At 38.6% G+C, this 14,214-nt stretch overlaps 1 long non-coding RNA gene across 1 annotated transcript; it reads left to right on the top strand.

The window, feature by feature from the left end:
• Positions 2,598–12,227, top strand: LOC102163845. The gene is made up of 2 exons (XR_002342545.1): positions 2,598–8,518; positions 10,016–12,227. It is a non-coding gene; the product is annotated as an uncharacterized LOC102163845 (long non-coding RNA).

Here is a 14,214-nt window from a genome sequence, read left to right on the forward strand (position 1 = left end):
CCAGATTTCTAAAGATCAAGTGTCTGCTGATGGAGGTCAGAAAGAACTGCTCTCCCACAAGGTCCAAGTACTTCATAATTGACCCAGCGCTCGTTGAGAAAATGACATCCTTACACTAAGTTGTGCTAAGGATTGCACAACAGGGCAGGTGCATGGAGGGCAGGGGACGATGCAGGGGAGGGGAAGGTTATTGGCTAATTCTCTTCCTCAAGCATTAGACTTCATCAGAAAATTAGGGCTGAGCTATTGGAGTCTTGGTGTTTCTTAGCCTATATTTACTGTGTTGAGGCAATTGATGTGGTACGGAACTTCAGAAGTACTTTTGCTTGTTTGTTTTCCTTCTCGAAATCTAATCCCTGAGCACTGTGGTAAACAAAAATAAACTAAGAATGACTAGCAATAAAACATGAGCAAGAACCAAATATTAATGTAAAAATAGCATAAATATAAGCTGAAAATTGAATTTCATCACAGAAGTGTCATAGCATAGCATGTTTTTTTAATCTTGCAAGTGGAGTGTAAGTATTCTGTAAGGGATCAGCTTACCCTTAAGAAATGATGTATTTTTTCCTACAGGCATTTGAATGCTTAATAAAACATTTCAAGTGACATAGATATTTTTCCCTTCAAATACGTAGATTCTTTCTAAAAAGGGCATAAGATAACATTTTCACAGCAATTCTGCAAAGTATGAAAGACAGAACATTTACTGGGTATTGGCATAAGGCAAAAGCATTCTATCAAGTGGAAAGTTACTGGCATGGCCGAGTATTTACATAAGAATCTTCACCTCTACACTCTTTGCACCAAAATATTTTATAAGCTTCTTCTCAAAAGAAACACACACACAAACACACAGAACTGTTGAATAGTTTGCAATTTTAAGGCTACATCTATTCATCATTCATCATTCATCTTCATTCTATCATGATACTCGTAGATATCAATGTTGCTACCCCCACTGCTCACTTCACTCTCCCCCAGTCTCTACAGAGGTCAGAGATTAAAGTTTCCTTTGTGAACTGCAATATCACTACTGTCATTCAAAAATATTAAACATGCACACAAATGGAGAGAGAGAGATTTATTCAGTCTCCTCAATATTTGTCAACAAAAATGTATGGTAAACGACTCATTCAAATAGATGGCATTACTTTTCTAAAACAGAAACTCTCCCAAATATAGCCAAAAAGAAAAAAAGAGTTCCTTATCAGCCAAAATAGCATCAAAAAATTCATGCATTTCCCTTTTAGATGAGGCCCTCAGGTTGCCTCTCAAAGTCTTTTTGCTTTTTTTTAAGTTAATTAATATATTAATTACATAAGAATATTTTCTTAGGTTTAAATCATGCTTGTAGTCTATGCATCAAAACTTACTTCATGATAATGTTTTTTAAATAATTTTAACAGCTTTATTGAGCATGCAATACTATTTATTCACATAGTATACGACTGACCCATTTAGAGTATACAATGTTTTTAGTACATTCATAGATATGCACAGCCATCACCACAATACATATTCGAACATTTTCATCATCTCAAAAAGAAATCCCATAACATTTAGCCATCACTCCCCTATTCCCTGTCACTATCCCTACTCTAGCCCTAAGCAATCACTAATATACTTTATATCTCTACAGATTTCTCCATTCTGGGCTTCCACATGAATGGAATCATATAACTCATGATCTTTGTGACTAGCTTTTTTCACTAAGCAAAATATTTTCAATGTTTATGCATACTGTAGAAGGTATCAGTACTTCATTCCTTTTTATGGCCAAATACTACTCCACTGTATGGATATACCACATTTTATTTATCCATTTGTCAACTGATGAACATTAAGATTATGTCCACCTTTTGGCTGTTATGAATGAATGTTACTCTAAATATTCTTGTACAAGCTTCTCTGTGGATATATGTTTTCATTTTTCTTGGATGTATAACTAGGAGTGGACTTGCTGGGTCATCCGATAGGGGTCCATGGGTCTCATTTTTTCTTTTTTTTTCTGTCTTTTAGGGCCACACCCACAGCATATGGAGGTTCCCAGGCTAGGGGTCGAATCAGAGCTATAGTCACAGGCCTACACCACAGCCACAGGAACTTGGGATCCAAGCCACATCTGCAACCTACACCGCAGTTCACAGCAATGCTGTGGGACTAAAGTGGGAAGGAGCTATTAGAGACAGATATACTAGCTAACATGATATAATATGAAAAGAAAATTATTATTTAAAAAACAAACAAACCCTCAGAAAGTAGAATATTTTCCAACTACATAGAATGGAAGTGGTAATTTCAGCGAGCCCTGACAGAATCTCTGTTTTACAATATGAAAAGTAACTGAAGTTTACTGTGATTACCTTAAATTCTCTTCTATAGTATCATTTTTAACTTTTTTTTTTTTTCTTTTTTGGTCTTTTTAGGGCCACACCTGTGGCATATGAGGTTCCCAGACTAGGGGTCAAATTGGAGCTATAGCCGCCAGTGTATGCCACAGCCACAGCCACACCAGATCCAAGTCATTGTCTCTGACCTATACCCCAGCTCACAGCAACGCTGGATCCTTAACCCACTGAGCGAAGCCAGGGATCAAACCTACGTCTTCATTCTTACTAGTCAGATTTGTTTCCACTGAGCCTTGATGGGAACCCCTCATTTTTAATTCTATATGGACTGTTTACAAAGGCTGGGTGGTTTATAAGATATTTTGGAACTGTGGCGAAGGGGGATTAATATTTGCCATCAATTGTGTGCTCTTAAATGTTTAACAATTTGCTCTCCGGGGAGAAGAAAAGGTCTGATTTGCACTTCTACCATAACTGATTTCAAGCTACCAACAAGCTCAAGAACTTCCTGAAATTTTAACAATCGGTTCATGAGCCAGTGGAAGTCAGCTTGGACACAACACAACTTGATATGTGACTGGTATATAGCCACTGTGTTAGTCTCTTTACATACATTACAGCCTTATTTACTGCTTTCAACAATCTTTAAGAAGAAATAAGTGTTCATCTCCAAAGTAAACTGAGACCCAGAAAGGTTTTTAAACTTGCCCAGGGAGAAACAACTAGGAAATGTCTTTCTGGTCTTTCCAAAGACTCATCCTAATACACTAAGTCTATCCCTCATTTTTAAAAGTGAGTCAAAAACAAATTTTAATTTGGGTTAAAAGGCACTTCCAAAGGAGTGTCATCCATTATTTAAAATTGTACTCATCAGGAACACTATAGGCCTTGACATCCATGGGCAAGTGAGGTGTAAGGCACAGGTTATTTAGAATCAGAAAAGGCTAATTGCAGCTTCACTGGAGACAAATGGACAGAGACCTGTTCAGTGATAAGCCCAAAGTCAAGCAGGAATTTGCAAACAAATCTTCCCAGCACCACCCAAGCAGTGTAGAAAGTGGCTCTGAGTAATCTAGAGATAGTCCCTTTCAGCTTCAAATTCAGCGATAGCTCCTGCCAAGACCAACCCCTGCCAGGGATGGGCATGGGATACTCACCACACCAGTTCCACATGCCCCCAGTTCGTGCATTCGCACATGCAAAGTCAGCGCATTAACACACCTCAACAAACAGCCTTACAGCAAACCGCAGGAAATTCCATTTCAGCACATATTATAACAATGTGCCCCCTACTTGCACTGTCCATTAAAAACCAAGGCAGGACCTAACCATACTCTTTGGAAGCACAGATAATATATCTGGGGACTAAACATTACTAGATTCTATTCAAATTAAACAGCAACCTCTCTACCCGGAAGCTAATGATCACTATACCTAAAAATTTATAATTAGACAAATTGTATGGAAAGAATCACTTATGCAATCAGTGGCAAGTTTCAACTTCTGTTTCCAGCCAGAATCAAAGAGGTGGGTTGATCTACCACAGGATAATGCATTCCCTTTGCCCTCCCTGGCACTCACTGTGGAATACATTACTCCATTATGGAAGCAGCTATTGTGTGCCTGTTAGGTAAGCAGGATTTATAATTCAGCAACCAAGCTTTGGTAATTATCTCTATACCAGCCATGGCTCAAACCTCACCACATATCAAAGTCCACAAGGTTTCAATACTACCAAAAAACTAAGAAAGAGATCAGTCAAGGCTTTGGAAGATCTACTTTTAACTTATGGCAAGAACACAGAGCTATAGTCTCTCAGTATCTTCGAGAAACGCATACTATTAATGTACAATAGCCCTCACTGTATTGTTGATCTGCTCTATAGTAAAACCTGAATGAACTGAATAAAATAAATACATGCAATTTTTTTTTAACCCTTTACCCAACAAAGAATACAATCAGCAGTAGCCTCATCCAGAGATCTTTGGTAAAAAGTAGAATACTTTGACATAGAATATTGCCATTATATAGGCTTAATGGTAGACACTTAGGGGAATAGGGGGGAAAAGACAAGAAGAAAGCAGAGAAGGGCAAAGTTCGGGTACCTCCTAGCCTCTGCTTTCCACAGTCCACATTATTGGCAACCACATCCATCCACCAAACTGCCAACTACTGTGGATGGCCCATAACTAGAACTGCCTTCGTGAGCATTAGAGCATTCCAACCCAACCTTACTCAGGCCGTGTTCTCTTCATTCTCCCTCCACTCCCCTCATGCTCCACTTTGCAAGTCAGCCATCTGGAATCTCACGTCCTTGCAGCCAGACTTTCAGTTATTAGAAAATACTATAAACTAGTTTTATAAGCTAATAGGAAAAGAGTAAAGTAGATGACACCACTCATCCTCATGCCTCTTATAGGTACCTTGGGTCTCCTGGAGGTAATGGCTACTCTTGTATTGACCCACCCTAAGAGTGATCCCAGGGGTGAGCATTTCAGCCCAGGCTATAAGAATAGATGACACCATGTTAGGCTTTGCTCTTGGCCACTGGGATGAAGATGGCTGATGTGAGGAGTAGGAATGGTGAGACCAGCCTTATCAGTATGCATGTTCCTTAACAGTATGCAGACAGCTGAGCAGAAATCCAGCCAGTCTTCCCTGGGGATGTTTCCTTTCTCACTTCTATGCAGATTAACCACAACCAACATTTGAGTCACAATACCCAACGAAGTAGATGGCTTGATGAAAACAACCTTTTAGGATTCAAGTACCAGAAACACCAGTCTCTCCAGCAACAGCACTTCTCATAACCAAGATGTTGTGAGTTGTGCAACCAATTTCATATGGCTGGAAGGTTCTTTTGTTTGGCAGCCAGGTAAAACAAGGGTTGACTCCTTTAAACAATCTCCCTTCCCCTACATACTCTTCATACACAGAATTCCTTTTGTAGCCACTGAAAATCCTTTCACAGAACAGAGGGAGAGAACAATCCGTTTGTTTTTAAATGAACCTATGCTCTCCCTCCAACTATCCAGGCTAGTTCCCTTTTCTTTTTCAGACCTCTTGTCAAAATTCTCTCATTCCAGGAAGGCTTTTCCTACAATGGGTCTCCTCTAAATCAAAATGGCTGTGGTCCAAAGGTTGTGCCAAAGAAAAATTCAGCTAGCTGCCAGCAATGTCTCCGCAATGTGAGTGACCTTTCCTTCCTCCGTGTTTTTATTTCTTAATTGTCATGTCTATCCCAGTGAAGTGACAAACATCTGAGGTAAGAATTGCTTTTATCCTGGTGTTTTTATAGTGCTTCAGATGATGACTCTACTCCATAAATTGAAAATCATTATTATATACAAATGCATATGCTAATGCATGACCTGCAGCTTAAATGGCAGAATAAGTAAACAATTACTGGCAAACACCATGGTATGGCATTTCAATGAAGTCATCAGAGAATCACTAGTAATTATCTTTGCAAACTTAAGGTGAGGTGTCCATGGGCTGAAAGAGAGAGATGCATATTTGTGCCTTAAAAAGAGAAACAGGAAAACTCAAAAAATTAGATTCAACGCCTTAACATTCAGATCCAAAAATAATACTGCAATCTTATAAATATATGCATGCATGCATGCACACACACACACAGCCCCCCCGACACACACAGAGTAGCATGCTAGATAAATTCAAGGCAGTTTAATTAAAAAAAAAACCCTATCACATTAGTCAAATGCAATTCATTGGAAACATGACAATTCTGGTAAAACCAAGTAAAAGCCAAAGATATGAAGTAGTTTTGACTATTGCACAGTTTTAAGTTTTGTGTTACTTGACATCAGACAATTAAAGTATTATATCCTGAAATCATCTTCTCATCAGGTGGATTCATAAGTGATTAGAAGGCTTTTTCAGTAAGTAATTATTAATGGTCCAGTGTCAGCCCAGAGATGCATACCTGATGGGATTCCTAAGAGGCTGGTCTTAACCTGGTGCTATTTTTAGTAATGACTTAGAGGATGGTAGAGAATATGGTTATTAAGTTCAGGATAACATCAAACCGGGTGTGGTACATTCCGCTTTGGAAAACTAGATAAAAGTGCAAACGATCCTGATGAGTTGGAGACATGGGTGGACATAAACAGATTGAGGTTCTGTAGTATAATTCACATGGGAAGAATAACAAACCACACAATTGCAGGACTCATTTTGTGACATCATAAAGAAAATAATCTGGAGGTCAGAGTCAACACAAACTATTAGTCTTTGTGCTTTAACCTTAAAAACATGATTGATTTAGTAAAAGAAAGCCAGGAGTCCTTTCCCTGATGCCCAGTACTGATATAGGCTATCCTAGAATATTCTGTGATGTCTTTAGCCCCACATTTTAAAGTAGGATATGGAGAATCCAGGGGCATTTAAAAGGAAATCAAATTTCCTTACAAATTAGAGAAACAGCCCCTAGACAAATAACTAAAATGATAAAAGTGTTGGCTTAAAAAAATTTGAGGAAAGGCCTAAACCACTTTCAAGCCTAGAAAGAGGAAGAAAGATGGAAAGATATCAGTTTCAAAGATATTAGAAAAATCTTCCTAGCAAACAAAGCTGTGGAAAATCAGAGGGTATTGCAATGGAAGATGTCCTTCACTGAAAACTTCAAAGAACAGGCCTTTCCCCGAATTTGGGGACAGCTTTATGTACAGACAAAAGACTACACAGGTGAAAATAGAAAGAAAAGCAAAACCTCTGTATTTCCTGTTTCTCTGTCACACACCCCCCCCCCTTTTATTCAAAAGGAAAATGGCAGGAGGGAAGGAAGGGCAGGAATTCCACAGTCTTTCTGGACTGTCACTTGTCCATTTGAGACCATATGGTAACTCAAGCCCCATCTCTCACCCCAGCTTCCCCGAGTTCCAACACTGCATTGTTCGAATTCTTGGCTATGTTGTTTCTTAGCAAGTATTACTGAGTTTTGAAGAAACTACAAAACCCATACTCTTTGCTACCTCTGAGTGAGATGCAGCCTGATTCCCTAAAATTACACTTTGCTCATTTCCTGTCACTGGGTATTTGTTCAAACCTGGTCTGGAATGTGTAATATGTCCCTTCATCAGCTTCCTAGGAAACTGCTACCTTTTAAGTCAATATCATCCCACCCTCATGGAGCTGGTCTAACCTCTCCTTCAACAGTGGTTTCTTCTTCCTAGGAACTCGGAGCCTGCATGCACTGTCAATGGCATTTATTTGATACACAGTCACACAGAGCCTTGTGACACCTCAGGTATTGTTGAATCACTGTTTAACATTTACTGTGTGTGTGCATTACATTCCTACGTAGACTGTGAGCTCTTTCAAGATGAGGATCATGTGTTAAAATTTTTGTATCCTCCTATATATAGCACTCAGTTCGGCAAGTATTGAGTTCATAGGAGGGACTGTTAGTATTTGCTTAATGAATGAAGAAATGTTTAAGGAGAATGTTTAAAATAAATTTGATCTTTACTTAGAAAAGTTGCTTTCCAATGTGGATTCAGGGTAAAAAAGTAACATTTTATAAATTCTTAGTGGGAAAAATAGATGTTAAACATTATAAAACCCAATAAAATAATGCCTTTATATATAGAAAATATTAAATTATGGAGTATTTAAAATAGTGGAGATTATAAAAATTACACAACTGTTGATGTTTTTCATCTGAATAGAACAATTCTTATCAGCACATGCAATTATAAAAGCCAAAAAGAAATCCTGTGTGTGTGTTTCATTTGAGATGATTTGGTCTAATAAAGTTTGAACACTTCTCTTTTATTATTTTAAGGTTAATATTTTATGTTCATTCTGCCTGAGCTCACAAAGACTGGTCTTTCTGCCATGACCGATAATAACGTATCAGAGGTAGTGGCCACATTTAACGTGTATTTCCACATCTTAGAGATAAATATCCTATGATAGTTCCTAATCTGAGTTGCATTTGAACTCATGACCTGGAACTGAAGCATACCATATCCATAGCACCATTTCAAAAATTTCACCATGAAGCATTGTTTGAGAATGAGCAGATACAGCTGTTGTAAGCGCCTTTCAATTGTTTATAATCTCAGTATTGTAGGTGGTGAGATGTTCTGATACCAAAGAATTGTCATGACCTGCACTAGTTGGGGAAGCTGCTGGACATCCAGGTAACACTCGTTCTTCTCTTGCATTACACTTTGTAGTCATTTGCACATAGTAACACAGAATTCCCACGAGATTTCCACAATAATTCATGATGTCCAAAGTCTGTGTAAAAGCAAGAGATGTAGGTTGGGGTGAGGAAATGAATTTAGGCCTAAGTTGTGGGTTTGAGAATTAGTCAAAAATAATAATATCCTGCCAAAATCTACATTACCTTGTTTCCATGTAAGGCTGTATAACAGAAATCTGTTTCTACATGAACTTTTATGGGATTTCCTTTGAAGACCAGCTACTATTCTCCATAATTCAGTCGCATACGTTTGTTCAATTACCATGGGGGTAAGCTATTTTTGACTCTCTTTAGGACAGTGAGCAGGGCAGTCAGGCAGGTACAATGGACCAACACCTGCATCAAGCCAGAAGGCTGCACAGCAGAAGGGAGTACTCGGAGATCCAGAATAAAACAGGATCATGAGTAACAGTAATTCTTGGAGCCTTTGGTTGTTGGTGCCTCACCTATTCCAAGTGTTCAGAAAAAGGGTCTTCACCTTCTTGGGTCCTCATTTGAGAGTTTTCAATAAAGGGTAAGACATAAATTCAGGGGCAGGGTGGTGGGGAAGGTTTTAAATACTCTCCGCCAGAGGCAGGCAGGTGAAGAGGCAAGATGAGCAGAGCAATGACTGAGAAACTGGCTTCAGAGACCTACCAATCCCAGCTCTGCCATCAGGACCCTTACTAGTGACTACATGAGTCAGTCAGCTTCTCTCAACTTCAGTTTCTTCATCTAAAAATAATCTTTAGCTCAGGTTGATATGAGGATTAAATGAAAGAAGTTTTGTACTATATTTAGGACAACACCTAGGATATACTAGTTTTTCAACTAATTGGGTCTTGAGGGATTATGACTATTATTTGCAATAAAAGAGCTCATAAAATATCCAGAGCAGCCAGGATAACCTGCACTGGAACTGGAACCACTCACACTGAGGCAAGACCTGTAGTGAAAAACGTCACTAAACAGGTGTCTAGAAAAACAGAACACAGGCTACAAGCAACAAAGGACCTATCTCTCTTCTATTTTCCCAGAGCCTCTGGTGATGCCCTAGGCACAGTGAGCACTGTGCAAGCATTTCCCAATAAGTTGGACAGAAGAAGAGGATAGTACAAGAGGCCAGAGCAGAAGCAACATCTTAAAGAAACTCAGGAACTATATAAAAGCCATTACAAACTTAAATTCCACAAATTTCTTTTAAAGTCAATATTCATTCTCTTTGGATGCATTATCCAGATGTACTTTTTCTTCTCTCTCCTACCCTCCTCATCTACTGACCAAGATTTGTGAACTTCAAAAACCTCAACTAGATGTAATTCATTATAAAAACTGCTAAGTGTGCTTTCATTCCTTTTTCATTAATATTTCTCAGCAAGTCAGAGTGTGACAAACATGGTGCTAGATGCTCAAAGACTGTGACTGATTTCAATAATTCTTCTTGTTCCCTTAGGATGAGAGAAACTACAGACCATGAGGACAAAATACAACAAGCCATCAATCGCCCTCTAAATACCCTCCTTCTGAGCCTGGTATCACCTGTTTTTGCTTTTTTTTTTTTTTTTACTGTTTCTCTATACCAAGGGTGTCTCGTCCTAGCTATGGATTGAAGGTGAGAAGAGGAGGAAGCAGATGACATAGGTGTCTTTTCCCAGGAAAAAGGTGTATGGATGTGACTCCTAGGCTCTTCATATGGGACATTAATCGCTCTGCTTTTCACCTTAACTTCAAGCACTCTTTCTGAAATTTCAATGACTCGAGTGCTCAGGATTTAGGAAGGCTGGCTGAAATTAACCCAATAAGAGATACAAAATAGTTATGAGGTAAGGGGAAATTTCACTTTGTTATCTAATTCAGTCACACATGAACTCAGAAATTTCCCCCAAATTCCTAAGATATTTCATGGGGAATTGATACTCTTCAAAAAATTTGATCCTAGACATCCCCTCAAAATGTTTTAAAGCCATAATGCTAGTTAGAGAATTATAGGTCCAGAAGTTATTACCAAAAATAGTGCAAAAGAAATAAAAATCAGTTACATTTCAAATAAAACCATAATTTGGTATTTAGTATCAGATTTCAACAAACAGTAACACTTATTAAACGTAAAAACAATTTCTATCTCAGAAACGTATGTTAAATAAATAGTAAAGGGGGATGCTACAAAAGATTTAATGGATTTGCCACCTAAAAACTACGGCAATTCCAAAGTTAATTCAATTGGCATTTATTAAAATAGTACAGACTGATTGAAAAACAGAGATAAATAAGATGCAATCATTGCCTCAGGAAGCGCCAGCCTACCCTAGCTGCACAAAGCACTGAAGAACCAAACTGGTGTAATGCAAAGTAGTACATGCTTATTGCTGGCAAGTGTCCCAGAATGAGCTTCTAGTACAATCTAGGGAGAATCAAGGGAAGCTTCTCTGAAGAGATATGTACAAGAGAAATGTGAAAGGTGAAGAGGAATTTTCCAGATAGAAGTGACAGAGGGACAGTGATGGCAGAGTCTATCAAGGAACACAAGACAGTTTGTGAGGTAGTGTGAAGCATCTATATTGGAAGGTGGGGCAGGGAAGAAGACTGAGTAAAGATAAAACTAGAGGAGTTCCTGTTGTGGCTCAGAGGGTTAAGGACCCAACACTGTCTCTGTGAAGATGCGAGTTCAATCCCTGGCCTCACTCAGTGGGTTACAGATCCGGCATTGCCACAAGCTGTGGCATAGGTCACAGATGCAGCTCAGATCCAGTGTTGCTGTGGCTGTGGTGTAGGCTGCAGCTGCAGCTCCAATTCAACCCCTTGCCCAGGAACTTCCATATGCCACAGGTATAGCCATAAAAAGGAAAAAATAAATAAATAAAACTGGAAAGTAGGTGAAGGCAGAGACACTGAAAGATTTGGAGTGATCAGTAGAGTAACAATACATCCTACATTGCCCAGGTAAATCTGGTTTATACCTGTGGCCCCAACATAATGATTAACAGTGCCCCTTATACTTTCCAAAGTGTCCCAAATTGATAAGTTTTATGGTCTTTATAGTGATTGGAAGCCATTGGTCCTAGGGATCCAAAAATAAATAAAACCTGACTCCTGCCCTCAAAAAAGTTTATGAAACTTTTTTCATAAGAGACAGACAGGGAAGAGCTAACTATAGCACAAGTCAAAAGATGATACACGCTGTAATAGAAGAATGAGAATATACACCCAGAAGTGATGACATTTGAACAAGTGTTGGAGGATGAGTGGGAATTGAACAGGAAGGCAAAACCATTCTAGGCATGAATGGTCACAATGCGTAGGAGAAAGATGAGCATGAGGTGCTTGGACAGATAAGAACCTAAGTGGCTCTGGTTGACAGATGCAAGGTAAAAAGTTAGCCTTGAAGATGAATCAAGAAACTTGTAGCTGAAAATGTCAAAAGCCCTCAAAGATTTCCAGAGGACCCACAGGATCCCATTTGGCTTTTGAACTGAAAACTATAGCTTCTCTAGAGTTCCCATTTTGGCACAGCAGAAACAAATCCAACTAGTATCCACGAGGATGCAGGTTTGATGCCTGGCCTCGCTCAGTGGGTTAAGAATCCTATGTTGCTGTGAGCTGTGACGTAGGCTGGCAGCTGTAGCTCCAATTCGACTCCTAGCCTGGGAACTTCCGGGTGAGGCACTTAAAAAAAAATGAGTGAGAGAAAGAGAGAAAACCCCAGCTACTCTGTGAAGGATGAACTACAGCAAGGAGAAGACAGAAGATGACTGCATTTCACTTCAAAATGACTGCATTTTCACTTTCAATTCAGTGCTGCAGATATTAGACCCTGATTACTATCTTATATGAATCTTGAATACTAAGACTTTTGGAGTCCAGAAATAAGAGAGTAAACTTATCTATGAATGATGTTCAAGAAATGGAAGATTATTTACAACCCTAGGAAGATGTGTCAGCCAAACAGTACAAGGGACTGAGGAGATATTACGAAACGTTTGATGAGTTTACTACTCCAAAGGTTTGGCAATGTTTATATACTATAAATTTTATAATAAATCATAAGGACAAATGAGTCCATGGAAAGGTTAATGACAGAGCCAGAAGTACTAATGAAGAATCTTTTGCCTTCACTGACAGGAATGAATAATTTACAATAATGGTGTATTCCAGACCAAGGCAGTGAAAAATCTAACAAATTAAAGATTTGGATTTTATTTCAATAAAGTAGGCTGCTAGCAGTTTTCATAACCAAAATAGGCTGTCCAGAAGCCATAGGAAAGAAAGGAAAACTCACTTCTCCCCTTTGTTCTTTTGTCTTTTTTTTCCTCCCCTTTCTCTCTCTCTCAAGACAGTAATGATAAAAATTTTGAAAAAAAAACATGAATTCAACTATTAAATCTGATGACTGATAGATGGCTGTTAAAGAAACTAAATCACTCAAACATTCAATTGTCAATGGAAAGATTTTTTTTTAAATGATCAATTAAAAAGCCATATTTGCCCAATCATAAGACAATTTCTACAGCTTGCTTAAATGGGGATTCTGTGTAGATAAGAAGATTGCAGGCTACGTGAGTCCCTCAACTAAGGCAGAGACTTCCTCATATTTGCGAATAATCACAAACGATCCCAAAAGATCACTGTAAAGAATCACTTTTACTAGAGGTTTCCCCCTTACTATTCCAATTTTTGAGAAATTTCTTCCACTAAACGAGCAGCATTTAAGTCACAGATAACTTATTTTCTTATTATTTTATTAAACATACACAGACTTTCCTGCCAGAGTTTCTGATCATTAAGAGAAAAACCTCTATTACCACATCAAGTTGATATGATTTTAGCCAAAAGCAAAGAAACTTGACTTTTTTTTTTTTTTTTTTTTTAGCCTGTAGGGACTATTTCAGGTTAACGAAATGGTTTCTGTTAGCAGTTTTGAAATATTGAAAATACCTCAAGGAGTCCATTAAAATCTTCAAGGACCTCGAGGGATGTAGAAACCTTTTGACAGGGAACTTGTGCACTGGAGAATAGACTTTAAAAAGGTGAATTGAGAATAAACAAATTTAATATGCATCATACTCCCCCAACTCCTTAACATTCATTTTGTTTGACAAGAATTTATTGAACCACAACTAGCCAGGCTTTAGGCACTGAAGTAGACATTAGGGATACAAAGACAAAATTCCTTGCCCTCAAAAAGCTCACAGTCTATTTAGAGAAAGAGAGATATAATGAACTCAATATCATTTAATAAGGGCTCAACTGCACATGCTAATTTGGTGCTATGGCTACTGAGAGGCATCATTTCCCAACCCTGCCTTGGGGAACCTGGGAAGGTTTACAAGAGGTGTTACGTGGAGAACAAGTTAGCCAGTTAAACAGCTGGGATAGGCCCTTCCAGGAGGTGGGAACAGAAACAACTAGCAATTCAGCAGGAGAAACAGTACAGCACCCTGGTTTTAAACCCAGACTATGACCACCTAGAAGGGACCCTACTCTCCACCACTCAGAAGCTGATAACTTCCCACATGTTTCTTAATCTAAGTCTCTGTTTCCTCTGTAAAATAGGGACATCTAATTTTCAAAGTTATTTAAGAGAGTCAAAGTGCCTGCAATGCATGTAGCTCCATGTTTGGTACTTAATAATTAGTGCTGGTCCTCTATTGCTCT

Source organism: Sus scrofa, chromosome 1 (genome assembly GCF_000003025.6).
Source record: "Sus scrofa isolate TJ Tabasco breed Duroc chromosome 1, Sscrofa11.1, whole genome shotgun sequence".
Taxonomy (NCBI): Eukaryota; Metazoa; Chordata; class Mammalia; order Artiodactyla; family Suidae; genus Sus; species Sus scrofa.